Here is a 24,310-nt window from a genome sequence, read left to right as displayed (position 1 = left end):
GGCGACTTCTCTTGGCACCTTGTTGTTCCTTGCATATCTTGTAAAGACTAGAAACCCTCCATCTGTTCCTTCCATCCGCTTGCCTTTGGTTATCTCTGGTGCTTCTGCCAGAATTTCTCTCATTGTTTCTGCCAAATTTTCTCCCTTTTCTTCTTCCATGTTTTGGGGTTTGAGATAGAGTTGCAGTTCGTTAATCTCTCCTTTCAACATTCCACTTCCGTCGTTTCCAACCACGCTCAATTTGCTGTCAATATCAACAATTTTCTTATCACTTTGTTCATATTTTTCTTCAATTTTTTGAACTCTACCGTCGAATTTCATCATTGTTTTATAAATGTTCTCAACTCTTCCCTCTATTTTTTCTGTTTTTTTGTTCTATGTTCTCCTTCCTCTTTTTAATGTTTTTTGTACTTATTTGTACTTTTTGAATTTCAAACATAATCATTTGCAATGTTAATTCTTTTTCTTCTTCATGCTGCACCATTCTTCCAGGTTATAAACACTGCCACTAAGACATCCAAAGTTTTTTGTTAAGTTTCAAACAAGTTTACTATAATCTTTCAAGTCAAGGTTTTCTCTTCACTCCAGTCCAGCTATTGATAGTATTCCAGAAGAGCACTTGCATAAACAATCCGTACTCTTCCCACTGTCCCTTTCAATAAACAAAATCAAGAGCCTTGAAGTATTGGATATGAGTCGAATGTTCAAAGGAAAATAAAAATGCGATGTTTCCAATAGTGATGTCGTAGTGACGTCAGCCCCACCCTCTTGATTTAACATAGCTTTTTGTGCCTTCAAGTCAGTGTCCTTTCAACCACCTGGACAAGTCTATGTAGTTTTTTTGTCACAAGATTTTAGAAGTAGTTTAACTTTGGCTTCTTTATAAAGGTGAGGGAGAGACTGGCTGAAGGTCCTCCAGATAGGTTTATGCCTAAAGTAGGCTAGAACTAAGTCTACCAGTTTCTAGTTTGGTGCTTCAACCACTGTCCTAAATTGGCTCTCATCTCTGTGCAATACCTGAGATTTTTTCCTAGTAATGCTAGCCTTTGTATTAAGCAAATAATGCCTCACAGGCACCCCATGATCCCTCCCAGTTATTAGTTTCTATGTTAATTTTATATTAAAACTTTAATCAATCCCATTTTAATTTAAATAAAATGTAACAAGAGTGTATATTATGTATACAGTCTTCTGTCTGTAAGCTTCAATTGGATGAGGAAAGCTTCAATAGGGCAACAGTTTTTGAATCATTGTACCTCCAATGAGCTAACTTGCAGAATCTGTTCAAAATCTGCAACCCACAACCATTCTGAAGCAGATTCCCAAAAAAATTAGGGAGAAAAGGAAAAACTATTCGCAATTGGCGAATAAACTATACCAGAAGGGGGTGTGGTTTAGATGGTTGATGCCTGAAGGTATGCTGATATTCTGGAGACAAGAATCAGAATCAACACACCCATAGAGGCACAGGCCTTTATGGAAAAAAATAAAGCAAACCTAGAAAAAACAGAAGATACCACAATGGTCACACAGGACACGGGAGGGGCCGGAGCTCTGCCAGCGGGGGGTGAAGGGGCAACACCAAGAAAGCTCAGATCACAAAAATGAATAAGAAAACCACAATGTTATAAACAGACCGAAAGTAATAATGAAATTATATTTAGACTATATATCATAACTATATAAACCGATTGAAAATTATTTTTTCTAGAATTAATATGCTGATTTTTTATGATTATGTATTAATGTTTGATATTTAGATGTAACCTATGAGTTTGGAGGGAGGGGGCGTCTGCCACACTTGCAACTGCCAAAATTTGTAACCATTCCACTTACCCTTTTCCTTATAAATGTTTTAAAAAACCAATAAAACTTTTTGGGAAAAAAAAATCTGCAACCCACGATTCCTATTGGGAAAGTTGTGTATATTTCAGTGCTTCCATACTCCTACTGGTACTTTGGTGGTGGTGCTACACTGCTGCAACAAGCTACAGTCCTGTGATTGTAATTTTCAACACTGCCCTACGGCTTCCCACAAGGCAGTGGGGAAGACAGCAGGAGAAATTACAAGTTGCTAAGTTTCCCTCAGGTATGCAAACTCTACAGCTCCTCTGCACTTGAACCTCACCAGCCACTTCCACTCCTCCATGGACTCTTTCTGACCCATATCAAATCCCATTGTAGCTTTTCTTATGTGTCTGCGGCCCCTCTCATAAAGGAAAAGCCAACAGGAATTTTAAACTTGAGAAGGAAGGAAGGAAGGAAGGAAGGAAGGAAGGAAGGAAGGAAGGAAGGAAGGAAGTTCTGTAATGCTCACTCCCAGCTTCCTACAGGGATATACAATAGAGAAGCTGTAGGAAGTTTGAAGTCACTCCCAATCGCACATTTTGTTTTCCTGTATGTGGTCATTCTGTTTCTCTGTTGTGATAAGGAAGTATCTCTGAAACAATGATTCAATGATCATAGCTTGTCCAGTTAGATTTAAGCTCCATCGTTCTTCTGGGACCTTAAGCTTGCATACAGAGCAGTCTGTTTTCCAATTTCTCCAAAGAAACAGCATTGTGGTGTCGATAGAGCAGAGATTGACAATAAACTACAACATCCCAAAGTTAACAAAAAATTCAAACCAAACTAAATAAGCAGAAAAGGGGGAAACTATGTATGTCAGTAAATATCAGACAAATTACTATGGCTGTATTACAAAAGAATAAATTAATATTCCCAGCATTGCTAAGAGGAATTATTCTGAATAAAGACACATAGTAAAATGCTTGCCCAGATAATGAGGTTCACTTAACACTGCTGATATCTATCAAGCTGTATGAGAAAATTGAAACAACCAAGCCATGAGACTTCATGTACCACAAAGACTGCACAATCCAGCTGGACCTATAGCCTGGCTCCCCCCCCCACCCCCACAAAGCATTGTAGTAGCCCAAATCTAACTATGATGATATATTCCAGCAGATCATTAAATTGGCTGCTTTAATTTTTTTTCTCTGCCAGACTTCTTTTATATAGACTTCAATTTCCTTTCGGAGTGTAGAAGCATCTGCTCCTATTCAACCCCAACTGTGGTATCCTTCCTCCACGTCAACAAGGCAGGCTTCCAGGTTCAGCTAGGCAATGACAGCTGCATGCTTTTTGCAGCTTCACTTGCCAGTAGTAGTATGATTGAATCTTTCAGGTCCCCATTAAGCCTGAAACTGAACATGACTTCGGATGTGGGGAAACGAAAAAGCGAGAGGCTTCTAGGAAATCTCCAAGCCTATATGATAAATATGAATGCTCTGCGTACTGCACATATAAAATAATATCTGGTATATGTTCACTCTGTGGATCATGCTGGATAGTTCACGGTTCCAGTCAGCATGTTTGTTTCTTTAGCAGAAGTATATGTAATCTCAGTTTGGGGAGTTAGAATCTATATCAAACATTGATTATAGCCTATAACAGTGATGGTGAACCCTTTTTTCCTTGGGCGTCCCACCCCAACACATGTGCGTGTGTCCCCCCACGCTCCTTCCCCCCATGCATGTGTGTGCAACTCCCATTTTGGTGCTAGAAGGCCTCCCTGAAGCCTCCTGGGACCAAAAATGGGAGGTGGGGGCATGTGCTGCATCCCCCCCAACCACCACGCAGGGACACCTCACCATCCTCCCACACATGCATGCGCAACCCCTGCATATGCGTGCGTCTCCTAGCAGAGACCCAAACATTAGCTGGTTGGCGGGAGGACACACACATACTCAGTGGAGCTGACCTAGGTGACAGCTCGGCTGCCCACAGAGCAATGGTGGGTTGCAGGCGGTATACCGTGGTATGCGCCTGCCATCCCTTGTTTCTTATCTGTATTTGAAGGAAACGGGCCATCTGCACATGCGTACGCAGTGTACGGCACCTGTGCGATGCTCCGCCGAACAACTGGAGTGTTGCAGGCAGTGGGTGTGCATGTGTGTGCAGTGCCCGTTCCCGTGGTGCACGCCTGGCTCCTGTTGCAGTGTACCGGTTGCAATGGGAGCCGAAGCCCACTACTGCCGCAGAGATGGCTCTGCATTCCACCTGTGGCATGTGTGCTATAGGTTCGCCATCACGGGCCTATAATGTGCAGATCTGAAGTAGTCATCTGCAGTTCATGTCAGCTGAGTTGAAAAGATATTTAATATTTCAACTGGGGGGTTGGTCATTCTTTGCTCATAATGGTAGTTTTTTATGGAGTCTCTGCTTACTGTGAAATTGATATTTGCTTACTGGTTTCAAGTTTCAGATACACATTTTCCATATTTACTATATGCTCAGATTAAGTATCACTTTTATTTTTCTGATTTTTAAATGACCCTAAACTTTTTATTTCTGCAAAGCTTTGTTTATTTGGGTGATTTCTTAACACTTTTAGAGCAGTTACTTGGCTGCTGTTCCTTTAAGATCTTGGCAATATTCTGGTTGCTGAAAGAAGGAAGTTGTTTCCATAAAAAAAATCATTTCTTGTACTTTGTTTCAATAAGGATGAGACACCAATCTACCAATTTGCCTATACATCCAAAATACAAAATACAAAAATAGGCAAATTCATGCAGACATAGGGACATAGAGAGAAGAACAAAAGGAATAAGATGTTCCCACATATCTGTTAAATCAATTTTTAAAGATAAAAAAATAAGTTTCATAGCAGTTCATCAGTTTTTTCAAAATACAATCTATTATGAGCAAGATTAATTCTTTGGTGAAATAGGCTATCTTTCACAGAAAATTAAAACGTATTTAGAACAGAAGAATGCATATTATAGAGACATTCTTAGTAAAATACATCAATGCCACACTTTTTCGCAGGTAGACAGGCCCACAAAAAATTAACATTTTAAAACTTAAGTCCCTTTCAAAGTTATATTTCTACAGTAAAATTCTTAAATCAGATATAATGACCACCAGCTGAGTAAGATGCATTGAATTGGATTTCAGAAATCCAGTTGGAAGTCTGATGCAGAATATGAGAATTGGCACAAGAAGAGTTATTGGGTATGACCTGTGTTGGTTTGGTTAATGCTCTGCTTGAATTGGATGCACATCTTTAATATTAAAGGTAATGGGCAAAGTTATTCAAGGTTGTATAGATGAAAAGAATTCTGGGAGAAGTGTGAGCCTGAGTTGAAAGAACGTTGGTGAAGAATAATTTGAAGCATGTAGAATTACTCTTTTTCAGCCAATTTCCCAGACATATGTTGCAAACATAGAGCTAGAAAATATCATCCAGAAAGCACCATCTGTTTTGAATAGACTGTCATGGCATTTATAGTAGCTTTTGTTTATGTGTTGAAAATACACTGAGGCCATAATTTTATGCAACTGGAAATAGCTATCACGACCTAGTAGGTACCAATCATTCTAATATCACTTAGTTATATGTTCTCTCCGCTATCATTTTATGTTTTTGGATATTAAGTGGATTTTTAAGGTATAGAAAATAAGATTAAATTTCTTATTTCTGCCTGCTGTGGAACATTCAATGTAGGCAAATGATCAAGAAGATAGAAGCAACAAAAATGGAATGTTCTCCTACATCACATTTTAAACATTTTTATAAGCATGGCAAATTATGTTTTTACATATATATTATGGAGATGGTCAAGATGGCTATCTTCATTTCTTCATTTTTAAACAAACTATCATCCTTTCTAATATTACATAATGTTGTTATTCATTATTTTCTATTTTCTTAACTTTATAGCACAGTTCTCAGCTTAAAAACATGGTGAAACATTTAAAATACGTATAAATATGCAGTTATGGTACAATATCAAAAAGCCAATTTTATGAAAAAGATATACTAAAATACTACATGTTTTATTAAGGATTATTTTTTATTAGAAAACAGATTATACAGAAAGTGAATAGAACAGATTTATCAAGGAATACAGATGAAACTGTTGTAGGCTAAAATAATGGGGCCCATATTTATCCTTAGTGTAACAAAAATATCTTCAGATTTGCTTTCCTCACTTTAACAAATGTAGAAAGAAGATGAATAGATATTTTCCACAAGAGCCTAACAATCTCTAAGTACAGTCAAAGACATAGTTTTCAGAAGGGACAACAGGGCTATTGGGAACCTCAGATTGCTAGTGTGTATTATATGATGTCATAGACACATTGCGGATCACTATGGAAATACATGTGCAACCAATTAAAATTGTATTCCCAGCAAAAGCCAGATGGAACGTTCTGAAATGGAAAGCATGAACAACACACACAAGCTACAGGATTCAGTGTTAGCTACAGCCAATACATTTGGCTGATGTAACTTAACCAAATTATTCTTGATTGTCACTTACTTGTTTTCGAGAGATCTTGAGTGATCTTTTTGATTCCTTATCTTAAACGGCTTGCTTGTATGCTAAATGTTAGAAAATTAAAAGTGTCATTGGAAGAGACAGTGGGTGCCAAAGAATGGTTATTATTAAGACCACATTCAATGTTTTTGTATTTTTTTATTAACCTCATAGAGAACAGTACATTAAATCCAGTCAAAGTAGGAGAAAATGTTCCATCCATATTAATTTGTCATACATACTTTAATGTACTAAGGGCAACAAAGCATATTTAAATAGGAATTCTATATACATTTCTCTGGGAGAAAATCCGTTAAAATAAAATGTGGCTTCTGCTTGAGTAATTTGTTCTCCAAATACCTGGAAACACTTTTGCATTCTTTCATGAGCATTGAAACCGTTGGTTTTCCATCTGCATCCTAGGTTCATTATTCAAGCAGGTCCCAGGGGAATCTAAGAAATGACATCTAGGTTATACTGCCCAGTCTCATTTGTTTTTCTGGCCAGGGCAAAAAAGTAACCAGTGAAATGGGGGCAAAATGTTATGGTGATTTGACTTTCTATGCTGCAGTTGAAATGAAGTTCAGGGCAAAGGGCCATGGCATCTTGACTTCTACAGCTGTGTGTCTGTGGTGGTAAAAAGCCAAAAGGCAGAATGAGATGAGACATCCAACCGAAGGGAATCAATCTGTCACATGCCTGTTATTCATATTGTTGGTATTTGTTTTTGCTATTATGTTAATTATTATATTGTTGATATTCATGGTATTGTTGCAGAATTGATTCTCACTGACTGTACACTACGTTAATCCTAGCCCAAAGGCTAATAAGCAATCTCACAGCGTTTCCTTCTTGGATGCAGCTAAGCCAGAAGTGAATTAGTTCAACTGCAGACAGACTCTAGAAGCTTCTTGAATTTATGGGAGTATGGTGGTAGAGTTAATGCTAGATGGATCCAAAAGAGAGCATGAGTGATTAAAATGAATTTGATAGATATCAGTATATTACCAGGTGATGCACTTGCATAGGTACTGACAAGGATAGGTTTCGCCGTTTGGAGATGTACTGGATTTGCTATGTATAGTGTGGAATGAGCAAGGTGACAACTTAGGAGTTAGTGTGGATAGAGCAAAATTAGGATTTGCACCTGAATGTTTTAGCGGCTGCATCCTCAACAAATCACAGTTACATCAAAATGCACCTATCATATCCTGTAATAGAGTAATCAGGCAAATGATACACTTACATACATGCATCAGAATGGATACCCATTCTAAAAATGTTGAAAGATATAATTAGGACTTTGGGCAGCAAACTAAATTGGACTAGCACAGCCTGGACGGCAAACAACTTTGAAGGAAAAGAGCTAATCAAAATTTGACATTCTGCCTACTGTAACATTAAGGTCGGCTGTTGTGTTTTAGGAGTCAATTGAAATGCCTCTTATGTATATAATCCTGGTTTCACCTACACTTATTGCCTTCTCCCTTTTTACTTTTGAGCTTACTATTTCTTCCGCTTTGAATAAAAAGAGTTTTTAAAGGAACAACTCCATAACCTTTTACAAAGTAGTAGTTGTTCAAATCACATATCATGCTTTTGATCATACATAATTGTGCTCTGTAAGATCTGATAGATAGATATAAACAGCAATAACACTTAGACCAGGGGTATCAAACTCATGTCATCATAGCAGCGTCACCTGACATATCGGGACATTGTTCCCCTTCACTAAACTGGGCGTAGGCGTGACCAGTGCATGACGCATCTGGACCATGGGCCGGGAATTTGACAGCTCTGACTTAGACTTACTGTATATACCACTTCATAGTGCTTTACAGCACTCTCTAAGCAGTTAACAGAGTCAGCATATTGCCCCCATCAACGTGGCTGCTCATTTTCCATACCGAAGGACGGAAGGGTGAGTCAACCTTGAGTCAGTCATGATCGAACTCCTTGCAGGGGGCAGAGACAGGCTGAAATACTGCATTCTAATCACTTATCTGTTATGCTTCAACAGATCTGCCACAGATTAATTCTAATATTTTTTTTGAAAGGGTGCTTTCAAATCAGTATTGATTCCTGGTGGCTGCCTAGACTAGTTCCTGCATTTTTCTTGGCAAAGTTTTTCAGAAGTGGTTTGCCCTTGTGTACTTCCTAAGGCTGAGAGAAAGTGATTTGCTCAAGGTCACCCAGCTGGCTTTGTTGCTAAGGTGGGACTAGAAGTCACAATCTCATGGTTTCTAACCTGGTGTCTTAACAGTACACCTAACTGGCTCTCAGCAAATTCTAGTCTAGCTCAAGGTATATTTATTGCCAACCTGCTTAATTTTTAAAAATGAACATTTATAACTCATTGAAGTATCAAAACATCCTCACACAATAAATTACTTTTGATTTTCATCAGTGCTTGATGCATTATTCTTTGTGCTAAATTTTGTTTTACTCCTACTAATCTCCTTTTCAATAATTCACTCCCAAGTGTATAGTAGTTCTAGAACTGTTTATTTTTTACATAAATTCACTGGTGACCATCTTCAATAGCCTAGACTTCCATCCTCCCAAACTGGCTCAATGGCTTATTAATTAACCATTATGTACTGATTATATGCTAGCTTTGTTCTAGATTTTTAATAGTCTTTAAAGATTGTTGCATGATCTATTTGCTTTCTTGCATATACAAAGAACTAGTTGTAAATTAGTCTAAGATTCTCATATTTTCTCACAGTCCCATGCTACAGAACCGGCAAATAGGAGGACAAACTTTTAAATACTTAGGTGTGCTTTTCCAAATCTTTGGAGCAGTGGTGGTATTCCAGATATTTTACTTCTGGTTCTGTGGGCGTGGCTTGGTGGGCATGGCATGACGGTGGGCGTGGCTTGGTGGGCATGGCAGGGGAAGGACACTGTAAAATCTCCATTCCCTCCCCACTCCAGGGAAAGGTTACTGCAAAATCTCCATTCCCTCCCGATCAGCTGGGACTCGGGAGGCAGAGAATAGATGGGGGCGGGGCCAGTCAGAGGTGGTATTTATTTAGTTCTCCGAACTACTCAAAATTTCTGTCACTGGTTCTCCAAAACTGGTCAGAACCTGCTGAAGACCACCTCTGCTTTGGAGTCTGAAATGTCAATCAGAACTATGTGTGCCACAAGATACAGAGTTTGGCTTCAATTCTGCAACCTTTCTATTTTAATGAAGATAGACTAATTAGACTAATTTATAACTCATTCTTATTCCAATATCTGTTCAGTTATTTACATCTAAAATTCACTTTGAGTTATTATATGAGGCTTAATTAGAACCATATAGTGAGATGGTAATTACAAATTTTGGAGAAAATACTTTCCGGGTATCTAGCTATGTCTGAAATATGGTGCTTCAATAAGAAGCAGGAGTCACTATAATTGAACAGATTATTGTTGTCTTGGTTGTGGCTTTTCCTCCCATCTTTCAAGGTAATTCTCTGCATAGGCCTTAAGTTTTGTGATGTGTAAACTCTGCCGTGCTGGGAGTGTATTAACCTTCATTAATGTTTTACTCTACCAGTGGTGCTCGACTTAAGACCACAATTGAGCCCAAAATGTATGTTGTTAAATGGGACATTTGTTAAATGAGTTTTGGGCCATTTTAATCACCTTTCTAGCCACAGTTGTTAAGTGAATAATTGCAGTTGTTAAGTTAGTAACATGGTTGTTAAATGAATCTGGCTTCCACCCCCTCCCCATTGATTTTGCCTGTCAGAAGGGCCCAAAAGCTGTTCATATGATACCAGGACACTACAACCATCATAAATATGACCCAGTCGCCAAGCATCACATGACCACAGGGGATGCTGCAACAGCCATAAGTCCAAAAAATGGTCAGATGTCACTTTTTTTCAGTGCTGTTGTAACTTTGAATGGTCACTAAATGAACCATTGTAATCCGAGGACTACCTGTAGCGGTTTTTAAAAATACTTTATTTCTAAAAAATTCCTAAATATAGGCTGTGTCCCATTTTGGATCTAGGATTGAACTCAGGGGTGAAATTCAGCAGATTCTGAAAGATTCTGGAGGACTGGTAGCGGAAATTTTGAGTAGTTCAGAGAACTGGCAAATAGGCTGGCCCCGCCTCCGCTGCCTCCCAGCCGATCTTTTTTTGTTGCCCTGAACAGGAGAACGGCGCTGGAAAGCAGGTTAGTGGAGTGGGGAGGGAATGGGGATTTTGTAGTATCCTTCCCCTGGAATGAGGTGGGAATGGAGATTTTGCAGTATTTTCCCCCTGCCATGCCCACCAAACCATGCCCACAGAACTGGTAGTAAATTTTTTTGAATGGCCTAAGTGTCAAATTAATTCTGCTTTGATTCATATTATGAACACTACAACTCATAGGAGAAAGCATGCCTCCACATAAAAATCCTCAAATTCCAAAGGCGATCAGTGAGAGAACTCTTGTGAGTGCAGAAAGAACAAATATAATCTATAAATTGAAGTTTATTAGATACCGCCACAGTACAATTCTAGGAATAATAAAGTACAGAGCTTAAAAGGGAGATGCCAGATCTTGGGCTGCTACCCTCTCTCATTCCTGTCTGTAGGAAGTTTTGAACTAGATTTTGAAGAGTATTATTCAGTATATTATGTGTTGGCATGCCTTACTTTTCTGGCACAATTTGAGGTGTTAAAAATGGTGCCAGAGTTCTCTGTGTGTCTAGTGGGTTGTTCATCTCTGTAACATAATATATGAACCTTTTTCGTGTAATCCAAGACCAAAGAACTAGAAAGTTATAATTAACTTCATTAGACATCTGAAGATAATTAAGCTCTTTACTCCATTTTCACTATCCAGAAATATGTAAAGCAGACTATGCATTTTAAAACGTTGAAATAGTTTTCATTTAATAGACTTAATTCACATCTAAAAATGAAGATTTTTTTTAAAAACCATTTTGTTCTTCACAAAACTTATTTAAGTCCACAAAGCCCACAGATTTGTCTTACTGCAGGCTTGCTTATGCATGTTAGCATTGTAAGTCAAAAATTATAATGCTTATATTCAGGAGTGATTGCTAAAGACATCATGCAGCTTTCCTTACATCCATGTATAGTTTATAAGCAATTTGCTTTTAATTGCCTATAAATAAAGCCTCAATTATCTTGTTTGGGACTAGATGCTGATCATAAAACGCTGCATTATTTTTTTTCCTTTTAAGTTGTTGAAGTTAACTTGTAAGGGAACAGGTTAATGGGATAATATTGGAAAAGCATGGCTTTTTTCAGTGCTGGCAGATGCCATACTCTCTTCACTTGTTTTTTTTATTCTAACATGAACAATGGGAAGTATCTGCACTTCCTTTCCTTTGTATTAGTAAATGATGTTAAATAGGAAACATCCACAACCAGTTTTAAAGTGAAAAAAAATGTACAAAATAGAATTGGAACTATGACAGGATGCAATAGGTAGGCTAGCTAGGAAGTGAAACATTGTAATGCAGCCAGAAAAATGAGAGCTAAGATTTCTTTATTTTATTTATTTAGTTAGTTTGTCAAACATGTAAAAAAATAACAGTTAGAAGTATAAACATAAATATGAACACAGTAAATGGGTACAAATAAATGGAGACAGTAGGACAGGGACAGTAGGCACGGTGGTGCACTAATGCACGTCCCTTACAGATCTCTTAGGAATGGGGTGAGGTCAACAGTAGATAGTCTTAGGTTAAAATTATGGGGGTTTGGGGATGTAACAACAAATTCAGGTAGTGCATTCCAGCATTGACCACTCTGTTGCTAAAATCGTATTTTCAATCAAGTTTGGGGTAGTTTACCTTGAGTATGTATTGTTTGCTTGTGTATTATTGTGGTTGAAGCTGAAGTAGTCACTGACAGGTAGAACATTGTACCAGATAATTTTGTGTACTACACTTAGGTCAGACCATTGGTGGTATAGTTCTAGGTTCTCTAAGCCCAAAATTTCAACCCTGGTGGCACAGTGTATTCTGTTGTAAGTTAGACTAGGAGGCAAGAAGTCTGGCAGACAAGAGTAAAATCAAGGGGTGGCTCCAGCAAAAACTCAAGTCCAATTTGCATTTGAAAGCTGAAACTTATTGCCATATTTGGGGCAACAAGTGCTTGCCTGAAATCAATCTTTCATCATTTGTCTTGAGTCCCTTGTAAGCAGTGGTGGGTTGCAGGCCGTATGCCCCGGTACGGGCGTACCGGATCCTGCCCAGAGCACCGGGTACCATTCCGGTACGGTGCTCCAGAGGGCCCACATGCCCATCTGCTCTCCTTACCTGTGCTTTATGCTTTTGGAGCTTCTGCTCACATGCATGGTGCGTACGGCACCTGTGCGATGCTCCGCGGAGCAGCTGGAGCATCACGGAGGCTTGCAGAAGTATCATTTGATGTTAGAATGCATGCAGGTGCCACGTGCATGTGCGTGCGTGTCGTGTGCGTGCATGTGGGTAACTCTGGGGCCAGAACCTACCACTGCTTGTAAGCATTGTCTAACATGGTGACTGTCCATCTGCTATAAGGCAGTGGACTTAAGGTGAGCGGCAGCTCAATATCCATAATCCTGATGTAAATATGGAATGGATAAGAGAGATGCTGAGTAAATGAGATGTTGCATAGATGTTGGCTCTGCATTTGAGGAATGAAATGGAGGGCAGTTATCTTTTAATCTACAGCAAGTGCTCAGTTATCTACTCCCTTGCTAACCTGCATATCTTAGCTCTTGATGGGTTGCACGGTTTAAGAATACAATACAACTGGGGTTTTGTTACTTATTTGGCAAGCACTAAATTGCTAATCAGCGCACAGAGGAAGGTTCCTTCACTGATCCATCACTGGAGGTTTTAAAGAAGAGATTGGATAACCATTTGTCTGAAATGATTTAAGGTTCCCTGCTTGAGCAATGGGTTGGACTAGAAGACCTCCAGAAGAATTTTTATTCTTTTTTGGCTAGCTAAGGCAGCTAGCTGATAGTTCTCAACTCTTTCATACATAATTAGTACTCAACAAGTTTTATGTTAGTTTTAGTTGGGGTATACGGAATTGTAAATGCATAATAATGCATAATATAACTGGGGAGCATAAATCTTTTGTTCAGCCTTTCTAGCATCTACTGCCATATTAGGAGATTGAGCTAAATGTTTGCCTGTACGTCAGCTATATGAAATGGAGGTCATCCAGAATTGTCTTTGTGTCTCAGGACAATTTTTTTCATCATATCAAAAATGTGAATTATTAGCTGATAAATTATATTAATGCATAGTTTGGCTAAAATAGTTTCATAGTGATTTATTGAAGGGATGTTTCCAAGAAAATATGACCATGAGAATTGCCTAACTCTTCACTTTTAAAATAAAAGTGTCACAAAATAATGCATTTTGTTTTTTGACATTCTGCAGAATGTTCCATGAAGAAAACAGTTTAACAATGTTTTCTAATATATGAGTAAAATTGTAATAATACTTGTCTTTTTAAATTTGATCCACTATCATTCACCTTTATAACATTATAAATAAATTACATCATTCATAAATTATTAATTATCTGGAAAGTATAGAGCAAGGGTGTCCAACCTTGGCAAATTTAAGACTTGTGTATTTCAACTTGGAGTTCAACTATGTATTTCTGGGAGTTAAAAGTTGCCAAGATTGGGTACCCCTAGTATAAAGTATGCTTTTTGAGTGGGAGGAAGTCTTGATTTTAATCATCTTTTCTAAGGTAACCATATTTAGATGAAAGTTTTATGTGGAGAATTAAGCTACCTAATTGGGTTAGCATGGAACTGTTCCAGGCAGCAGATGGTGATTAGTGTAGAACAGGAAGAGCTTTCTGAAGGACAAGATTAAACCTACCATGTATTCTATCTTCCATCCCTTCCTCCAGTGATTAAAGTTCTTGATAAGAAACCAGGAGATTGTATGTTTTGGTCCTTCTTTAAGAATGGAAGTTGACTGCATGACTTTAGACAACTCATTTTCTCTCAGCCCAATCAATTCACAGAGTTATTGTTGGGGGGAAATAGGAAACGGGAACTTTATTTATACCCAGTGGTGGGATTCAATTAATTTAACAATGGGTTCTCTGCTCTAATGACCAGTTGGGTAGATGTGGCTCAGTGGTCATGTGACTGGATGGGCATGGCCAACTCAACATCACTCACGTCGATGGGTGCTTCGTCTTAGCTATTACAATGTAATAAGGGTTAACCGAAGAGGCAGTTTCTGTAAGCAGAGCAATAAAGATTAAGCAAGAAACAACACCAGAATGTTTCTTTCTTGCCTTCCTTAAGGATTAGCCCTGTAAAGTGGTAAATAACAAAATGAGATTTCTTTCAACAACCGGTTGCCCGAACTGCTTAGAAAGTTAATAACCGGTTCTCCCGAATAGGTGTGAACTGGCTGAATCTCACCACTGTTTACACCATCTTCTTTTATTTTAAAGAATTTTATTGATTTTTAAAAATTTATGGGAAAGGGTAAGTGGATATACAAATTTTTTTGGCAACTCCATCGTGCTAGAGGTAGAAATCTCTCCAATTCTCACAACTTTTACAGATAAGAAAAAACAAAAGATAAAAGATAAGCAGAAACAGCATCTTATTATACATTGTATCAACCATGTGTTCAATCATCTCTTTTGCCACTTTCTAATGTATCAACAATTACAATAATATTTCAAATACATTTATTTTTGTGACCTGAGTCTTTCCAATATTGTTCCCTCCTCCCTGTCCCCAGGCGGAGCAGTGGCCCCTCCTTCCTTCATGTCTTGTATATTGTCACCTTTTTCACTACCTCTTATATTTTCGTCCTCTAGGAGGGCACTGTGTTTTTTAATGAAGGCCTCTGCCTCCACAACTGTATTAATTTTAATTCTGTTTCCCTCCCAAAAGATCAACATTCCTTCTGGCAATAACCACCTAAACCAAACTCCTTTATTATATAATTTCTTTGATAAGGAGGAATACTTCCTCCTCTTATCTCTTATTTTTTTCAGAATTTGCTTAAGAATGGTAATTTCTTTGTCTTTATATTTTAGTGGTCCCCCCCTTTGGGCTCCTAGCACCTCATCTCTCGTGGTCTTCCTAAAAAATTTAACATGTACTTCCCTTGGCACATTATGTGTTCTGGCATATGCTGAGTTAATCCTGTAAACCAGATCCATATTCCACCACAACTGTTCTTTATCTCTCTTAATATATTCTGCTAAGATTGTACTCATGATATCCTTAAGATCTTCATTTTCTGTCTCTGGTAGGTTCTGGAATCTGAGAAAGAAGGACATTCTTTCAAGTTCTATCTTTGCCATAAAATTTTCCAATTCTATATTCCCCTTCTGGACTGCCTTAACCTCCTCCCCCAGCCCGGCCTCACCCTCCTCCAGCACACCAATTCTTTGTTTATTTTCTATTGTTTGCTGCTGTACAGCTTTGAGCTGTTCTCTAAAATCTGCCACCTCTTTTTTCAACTCATTTTGTCCCTGCATAAGAGCCTGGAACATTTGTATAACAGTTAAGTCTTTTGAACTTTCTCCAGTCCCTTCTTGTGAAAATGATGAAGTTTTGTCTGTTGGGTCGTAGGGCTGGATGTAGAAGATGTAGGTGCCGAAGCTGCCTTGCCTGAAGGTGGTTTTCTGGGCCCCATTTGTCTGAGTTCAGAGATGACTGTAAATATTTTGCAAAAGAAATGGCGTCTGTGAAGCGTGCAGCCGTGCGAGTCTGAGAAGACAGGCAAATCCAAAACTGAAAGTTAATCCTCAGTCAAAGTTCCAAGCCAAGAAGTCACAAGGGAAAAAAATCAAATAATCCAAATCCAGAAAGACCACACAACAGGAGAAGCTCCAGGAGTTCTTCAGGAGGGAATAGTAATATAAAGCCAGACTTTCTTCAAAGGTAGTTTCAAAAGGCAGACTTCATTTATAAGTGCAAAGAAGAAGACAGAAGCAGGCCATCTTAACTCCTCCTTTCATAGGGAACCAGGGAGCAGAACATCAAAAATTTCCATAAAGTTTTTATAACAACTCAGCAATCGCCTCTTGCAATTGTAATATAAATCTTCACATAGTTAGTACAAGTGACTAATTCAACTTTTTTCTCTCTCTCTCCATTCCAAGATTGAGAGATAGTCCAAATGCCGCTTTGCCTGAGAGGGGTGAAAAAAAAAAACCCTCCAATCTTCCAACTTCAAATAGATTGAATCCACAACTTACAAAAGGCTGCTGCTCATCAATTAAAAGGGGTTAGGGAGATTGGAGCGAACTTCTCACCTCCAGCACTTCAGCCACTACTTCTAATTAGTTACTTCCTTCCGGAATCCATTCAGCGAAGGTGCTGCTATGCACCCCCCATGCTCGCCAGCTCCTGAGGCGAAACTGGAAACCCCCCCATGGCTGCCGCCGATCTGGGGGTTCCAGCAAGCCTCCCTATGGCAGGTGGTCTCTCCAAGACCACCTGTGCTCCTAAACGGAGCCCATCCATGAGCAGCGGACCAACGTCCGTCGCCTTCAGAAACCGGAAGTTATCTCCTGTTTACACCATCTTCTTGATAGAGGTATAAAGATGCCAAATACAGTCTAAACATCTGACTGACTGCAATCAACCATAATAATATTGACAAAGTAGGAAGAATGGTGCATTGGAATATGTGCAAGAATATTTGATTTGCCCTGTTGGGTCCATAAAATAGACAAAGTAATAGAAAATGAAAATGCTAAAGTGCTCTGGGACTTCAGAATACAAACAGACAAGCACCTACTGCCAATTTCAATCTTTTAAACCAGGGATCCCCAACTCCTGGTCCTTAGATTGATATTGGTATATGGCTTGTTGGGAACTGGGGCAGCACAAGTGGCTGGTGAATGCATGAAGCTTCATTAGTGCATGTGCGGGATCTAGGTTATGTGTGCCAAACCATCCCCTCCACTGCCACTACTAGCACCAGTGGTCTGTGGAGGCAGAAAGGTTGGGCATAATTTTACTAAAAGTTTATACATTTTAGCAATTACATGTTAATCACTTGTACACATTTCTATTTCAAGCTCAGTCTTAGCAATGTTCAAAACCAGAAACTCTACTATATTTTTTCTTAGAACTATAAATAAGAAAACCATTGACAATTATATCTCTGTGCTATCAGCTTTTCTGTTGATTTTATTTTTACATTCTGCTTGACAAAATTCTAGTTAGTGATGTGTGTTGGTCTGTCATCTATAAAATGCTTCATGTGATGAAAAGCCCAACCTGTTTTGATATCTATTACATATTCTCAAAATGTCATGTCTATATCAATATCTAATTGTATCGATGTGGTGGGGCCAAATTCTTGCTGTTGTTCCCTTATGTTTTATTTTGGCTTCTTCCATCTATAATAAAAACCTCTGTATTCATAATTTTCTTTAATATACAACTTTATATTGGAAGAAAACAGCATTTTTTCTGCTTCTCATCTGCTATGCTAGGGAGAAATCTATATTCTTGATGTAATTTCTTCATCTGCTTGCCTCTTCTCCATAATGATTATATTTGGCCATGAGGTGTGTCTGTGCAGCTGAAGGATAAAAAATATACCCTATTTTTCGGAGTATAAGACGCACCGGAGTATAAGACACACCAAGGTTTTGAAGAGGCAAATTAAAAATAAAGTAGGTAGGTAGAGAGAGGGAGAGAGAGGGAGAGAAAGAGAGAGAAATACAGTAGATAGGTATGGAGAGAGAGTAGTTAGGTAGGTAGGTAGATAAAGGGAGAGAGAGAGAAATAGAGAGAGAGAAATAGAGAAATACAGTAGGTAGGGATAGAGAGAGAGAGTAGATGTAGGTAGGTAGGTAGTGGGATAAAGAGAGAGAAATAGAAAGAGAGAGAGAGAGAGAGATACAGTAGATAGGCAGGGAGAGAGTGAGTAGTTAGGTAGGTAGGTAGATGGGGGGAGAGAGAGAAATACAGTAGATAGATAGGGAGAGAGAGAGTAGGTAGGTAGATAGAGGGAGAGAGAGAGAGAAATACAGTAGGTAGGTAGGGAGAGAGAGAGTAGGTAGGTAGGTAGATAGAGGGAGAGAGAGAGAAATACAGTAGATAGGTAGGGAGAGAGAGAGAGTAGGTAGGTAGATAGAGGGAGGGAGAGAGAAATACAGTAGATAGGTAGGGAGAGAGAGAGTAGGTAGGTAGGGAGATAGAGGGAGAGAGAGAGAGAGAGAAACACAGTAGGTAGGTAGGAAAGGAGAGAGAGAGTAGGTAGGTAGGTAGGTAGGTAGATGTTTCCAGGTGTATTTATCCATGTGCTGGAGAAGGAAATCACTGACTATCTGCAGCCCATAAGACTTGTTTCTGCTGGCACAGCACTTGATCAATCTAATTCTCACCAATCACTCTAACTAAAGCTTTCTGAAAGGGAAAGGGCTTTCTGAAAGAGCTTTCTGAAAGGGAGCTTTCTGAAACGGAAAAAAAGAGCTTTCTGAAACGGAAAAAAGTTTTTGCACTCAGCAAACCTCCCCAAAACGGCCTGTTTTTCGTGAAAACTGGTCCGTTTAAAAAAAAAAAGGCATGAATAGCTTGGGGGGAAGGTTGCAGAGTGCTCCTAAGGGGGATTGGGGGGTGGGGGGCAAAAATGAGCAAAAAATGTTTTTTGTCAAAAAAATTGCATGCATAGCCTTATGGAGGCTTATAGAGTGCTGTTGGGGGCTGGGGGGGAAAACGGCTCATTTGTTTGCTCATTTCTGCCCTCCCCAGCCCCCAGGAGCTCTCTGAAAGCCTCCATAAGGATATGCACAGCCATTTTGGTGAAGGGGCGGGGCTTCGGGAGGCAAAAATGCTGTATTCGATGTATAAGATGCATCCAGATTTTCATCCTCTTTTTTGAGGAAAAAAGGTGCGTCTTATACTCCCGAAAAATACGGTATATTTATGAAATATATTTCTCTCTCTCTCTCTCTCTCTCTCTCTCTCTCTCTCTCTCTCTCTCTCTCTCTCTCTCTCTCTCTCTCGCTCTCTCTATCTATCTATCTATCTATCTATCTATCTATCTATCTATCTATCATATGTGTATATATTTTGGAAAATGTGACTATTCTTCAATATGAATCCAGTTAGTTATATTTAGATAATGATGTAATCCTTATTTTTTAGCCATTTTACTATAATTAGATAAAATAATGCTATGTTGAAATAATTTGAAATGTTTACATGAATTTATTAAAACAATTATACATCATTTAAAGATGGCAAGTTAGTTATTGGTAATCCTTTTGGGACAATCTAAGTAAAAATGAAGAAGTCATTTTGAATTTTGAGAATTTTGAAGACTGTTGAAAAATGCAAGACTTTGGGTAAAGATAATATATCTGGAGAAATGTTAAATAACAGTTGTGACTTGTTTGTGAAACGTTTGTATATGAAAAGTGATAATGAGCAAAACTGTGTGCGCTGATCAGCTCTTTGCTCTTTTGCAGGTCCTTGCAAAATATATGAATGTGAAAAGAAAGTTTATTTATTTTAGGTGAGGCATGTGTGAATATAGTGAAATAGTTAATCCTTCAGAATTGAGCAGAAAGTAAAATAAAGATGTGTGATGGTGCAGTGGTTAGAATGCAGTATTGCAGTCTAATTCTGCTGACTTCCAGCAGTTTGATCCTGACTGGCTCAAGGTTGACTCATCCTTCCATCCTTCTGAGGTGGGTAAAATGAGGACCCAGATTGTTGGGGACAATATGCTGACTCTGTAAACTACTTAGAGTGGGCTGTAAAACATTGTGAAGCAATATATAAGTTTAAGTGCTATACCTATTATTTATTTATAAATAAATGTATAAGAAATTATTTTGGTGAAATTACAGATGTGTTGAAAGGAGATATGAATGATTATGTACTTGTTTTCCTTTTGCAGTTGATGCTACCTGAGAACTTGAATTATTTACGGTAAATGTTAGATTGTAAAGTGTAGATTGATCTGAAAATTGTATTGAAATTTGCAAGTTATACCTAATGCTGAAAATTTAGAAGTGAGGAATTTGGGCATCTTAGTAACAAACATGGGATGGTGCAGGATCTATTGCAATGAATGAATGTTGAAAGTTGCAAAAAATGGCATGTGTCTGGACATTCTATTATATGGAATTGAGAATTTTCTGTCAGAAGTAACAAAAAAATAATTGTATGCACTGGGAATTAAATACTTAAGAAGGCTGGGTGGCAAGGAGATAAGATGAAGAATGAATACAAAAGAGAACGGCTGCATCTTGGAATGGTTTGATCATATTGAAATAATGAGCGAAGATAGAATTGCCAAATAAATATATGAAGGTTGATTAAATGATTGAGAGGAAGGAAAATATCATGATTGGATGGAGTTGATCAGAACCTTAGAAAAAGAAAGGTGAAAAGTTTAAAGAACCCAGAGCAGTGGATGAATAATAAGAATATAGTGGAAACAAGAATGGTTTGCAACAGGGGTAGGTTCCTATTCTGGTTGGTACCAGTTCGCTTTGTGTGCTGTGCATTGCTCACGCATGCACAGTTGACTGCTAATTGTTCTGCACATGCGCAGAAACATTCTGGCAATGGCAGAAGAGACTGGGGAACTGGTTCGGGGGCATGACCAGCCTGGGTCGCTGCCGGTTCTGCGACCCAGGCCAAATCACCACTATTGGTTCGGCCCAGGGGTGAAATTCAGTAGGTTCTGACAGGTTCTGGAGAACTGGTAGTGGAAATTATGAGTAGTTCAGAGAACCGGCAAATACCACCTCTGACTGGCCCCAGAGTGGGGAAGGAATGTATATTTTGCAGTATCCTTCCCTGGAGTGGGGAGGGAATGGGGATTTTGCAATATCCTTCCTCCTGGAGTGGGGTGGAATGGAGATTTTGCAGTATTCTTCCCCTGCCATGCCCACTAAGCCACACCCACGGATCCGTTAGTAAAAAAAAAATTGAATTTCACCGCTGGTTTGGCTGAACCGGTCTGAACCGGGAGCAACCCGCCTCTGGTTTGTAAGGAAAAAGTATGGAGAACTATAATGAATGACATAAAGAGAAACTAGTTTTAACTATGTTTATAACCTCCTTTTTATTTCATGCCTTTAATTTTGCTCCCCCTGGAAAAGGAACAAGGTGGTAGGCATGTACATATGTGTGAGGATTGAAGGCATTGAGTAAGTAGCATAACTGAAGAGTTATGCAAATAATTACAAAGTTAAAGAAAACTTTGTTTTTTAGATATAATTAGTAATATATCAATATTTGCGTTATGTTCACTATGAAAGCAATGCTAGTTTACCAGTTTTGAAGGAGAGTATATGTTTTATTTCCAGTTCCAGTTACTAAACAGTAGAAAGGAATTAACTATTCTAATTCCAGGAACACCAAATTGTCTCATGTTTGTAAAATAATGGAAGCTTGGATATAGTATACAGTATATGGTATCTTAATCTGCTGATTTTATTGGCAGAATACCTAACCTGATTTTTTTCCTCCCTCCCTCCCTCCCTTTTACCATTGAGATAAATAAATGGAATTTTGTTGATAAAAATGTTTAGTAAAAAATGTTTTACTAAACAGAAGCAACATGTCATATATGAACTCTTCACATAGTGATATGTATTTTGTTTAAAAATTATTAATTACTATTTATAATTAATTTATCTTTTGAATTAATGAGACACAAAATATGATATTCCCCTCCTGTGGGGATAAGCCCTAAGTCCAGGGTACTAGGAACTAATGAGAGAACAGATGCTCTAAATATACAAACTCAATTACAGAATAACTAAGTTTGTGTTAACGCATTGCACTTCTTAATAAAAACTTAAATTCATAAATTTCTTACATATCAAATATTAAAATAGTTAAAATATGATCTTATTAGTCTATCCCCAGTTATAAGTTGGTGCCAATGTTTAAATTTAAATTCCATACAATCAGCCTGCTGGTTTAAATCCAGTAAAGCATCTTTCTTACAATAACTTAACAGTTACTATTTTATTCACCAAGCAATTTTTTAACTTAGTGACTTAAGTATAACTATAATCTTTATTGTCATTGTACTTAAATACAACAAAATTGGTTGTTAAGTTTAAATCTTTAAATATTTTAGTATTGCAAGGGTTAGGATTACATTATTATATATATTTAAAGACCCTTTAGTTTACTCAATTATTTTACAAGGACTTTGTAAAGTCCTTATAAACTATATGTAGTTTTAGTTGGTGACAGGACAAGAACACAAAATGTATCATTTAGAGGTGGTGGCAGCCTGATTTTCAAATGTCTGCATTTATTTATTTATTCAACTATATTAATGTCTTTAAACTTGGAAGACATGTCATCTTTGATCAAATAAATTCACGTTTGTTGCAGTTAGTAACTACTTTTGGGGATAATGATTTTTGTTTTTAGATGTGTTTAGTGTTCCACATGAAAGTATAGTAATAAACATTTTATACTACATATGCTTGGTAATTTGACATAGCACTGAATGTTCCACAAATCAAATATGATTTGATTGATTTCTGTTACCTACAGAATTTTAAAGTTTGGGCATTTGGTTCAGATATAGTTCTTTTTAATATTATGATTGTAGGGCTCATTTAGCTCATCTAAATTTATTGCTTTTGACACAGATATATATGCTTGTCACAAATGTGTATATGAAAAAAGAGCCCCAAACGTGTTGTAATTTAGTGACTGACTGCATGTTTGCATATACGATGTCTCAGTAGCAGTGCATCAAGTGTAGAGACTACTTATGGAGTCCTATTAATTAAAAATTTTGTTCGATTTCCCCCCTCTTTATCTTACATGCTCCCTTTGGCCTGAAGCTAAATTTATTCCTTCCAAAAAAGGAACCCATTTAAGAATATGACCAGATGATAATTCTTCTGGTTTACTTTCTCTTTAAGTCAAATATACAGGTAGATGTTATGGAGGGTATTAAATATTTTACACAGAGAAATATTCTGTCAAAACATAATGCAAAGTGATAGAATCAAGATCACGTGAAGTGTTGATGCCGCTTTATAATGCCTTGGTGAGGCCACACTTGGAATACTGCATTCAGTTCTGGTCGCCATGATGTAAAAAAGATGTGGAGACTCTAGAAAGTGTGCAGAGAAGAGCAACAAAGATGATTAGGGGACTGGAGACTAAAACATATGAAGAACGGTTGCAGGAACTGGGTATGTTTAGCTTAAGAGAAAGAAGGACTAGGGGAGACATGATAGCATTGTTCCAATATCTCAGGGGTTGCCACAAAGAAGAGGGAGTCAAACTATTCTCCAAAGCACCTGAGGGTAGAACAAGAAGCAATGGGTGGAAACTAATCAAGGAGAGAAGCAACTTAGAACTGAGGAGAAATTTCCTGACAGTGAGAACAATTAATCAGTGGAACAGCTTGCCTCTAGAAGTTGTGAATGCCCCAACACTGGAAGTCTTTAAGAAGATGTTGGATAGCTATTTATCTGAAATGGTATAGGGTTTCCTGCCAAGGCAGGGGGTTGGACTAGAAGACCTCCAAGGTCCCTTCCAACTCTACTATTGTATTGTATTATATTGTATTGTATTGTATTGTATTGTATTGTATTGTATTGTATTGATACAGAAACATAATGCAAACATAATGTTATTGATGATAAAATATTAACACGGGAGCCAGTTTGGTCTATAGGTTAAGATGCTGGGCTAGAAACCAGGAGATTATAAATTCTAGTCTTACCTCAAGAACTGTTCTATAGTGACTTCCGGTTCCGGCGGCTACGGCGACAGGCAAGCCTTTGCCTGCTCCCGCTCTCCCGGTGGGCTTCCCCCGTTTCTGGGGGGGCACAGGACGCCCCGGAGAGGTGTCCTGCCGAGGGAACGGCTCGCGGAGGGTCCTGGCGTCGGCGTCGGCTGGCGGGGGCTTCTCCGCCTCGTTCTAGGCACCGGGGAGCAGTCTCGGAGGGCGCCCGTGTGCGCGCGCCTCGCCCCATGCCGATCGGAGAACGCGCTCTTGAACGAAGCAGCGGCAATGT

At 38.4% G+C, this 24,310-nt stretch overlaps 1 protein-coding gene across 3 annotated transcripts in view; it reads left to right on the top strand.

Moving 5' to 3' along the window:
• Positions 1-24,310, top strand: part of COL5A2 (collagen type V alpha 2 chain) — a 185,110-nt gene that overhangs the window by 39,928 nt on the left and 120,872 nt on the right. The gene's annotated exons all lie outside the window — the stretch shown is intronic.

Source organism: Natrix helvetica (genome assembly GCF_964273705.1).
Source record: "Natrix helvetica genome assembly, chromosome: 1".
Taxonomy (NCBI): Eukaryota; Metazoa; Chordata; class Lepidosauria; order Squamata; family Natricidae; genus Natrix; species Natrix helvetica.
Note: the sequence above shows the minus strand (reverse complement) of the source record. Positions and strands in the feature narration are given on the sequence as shown.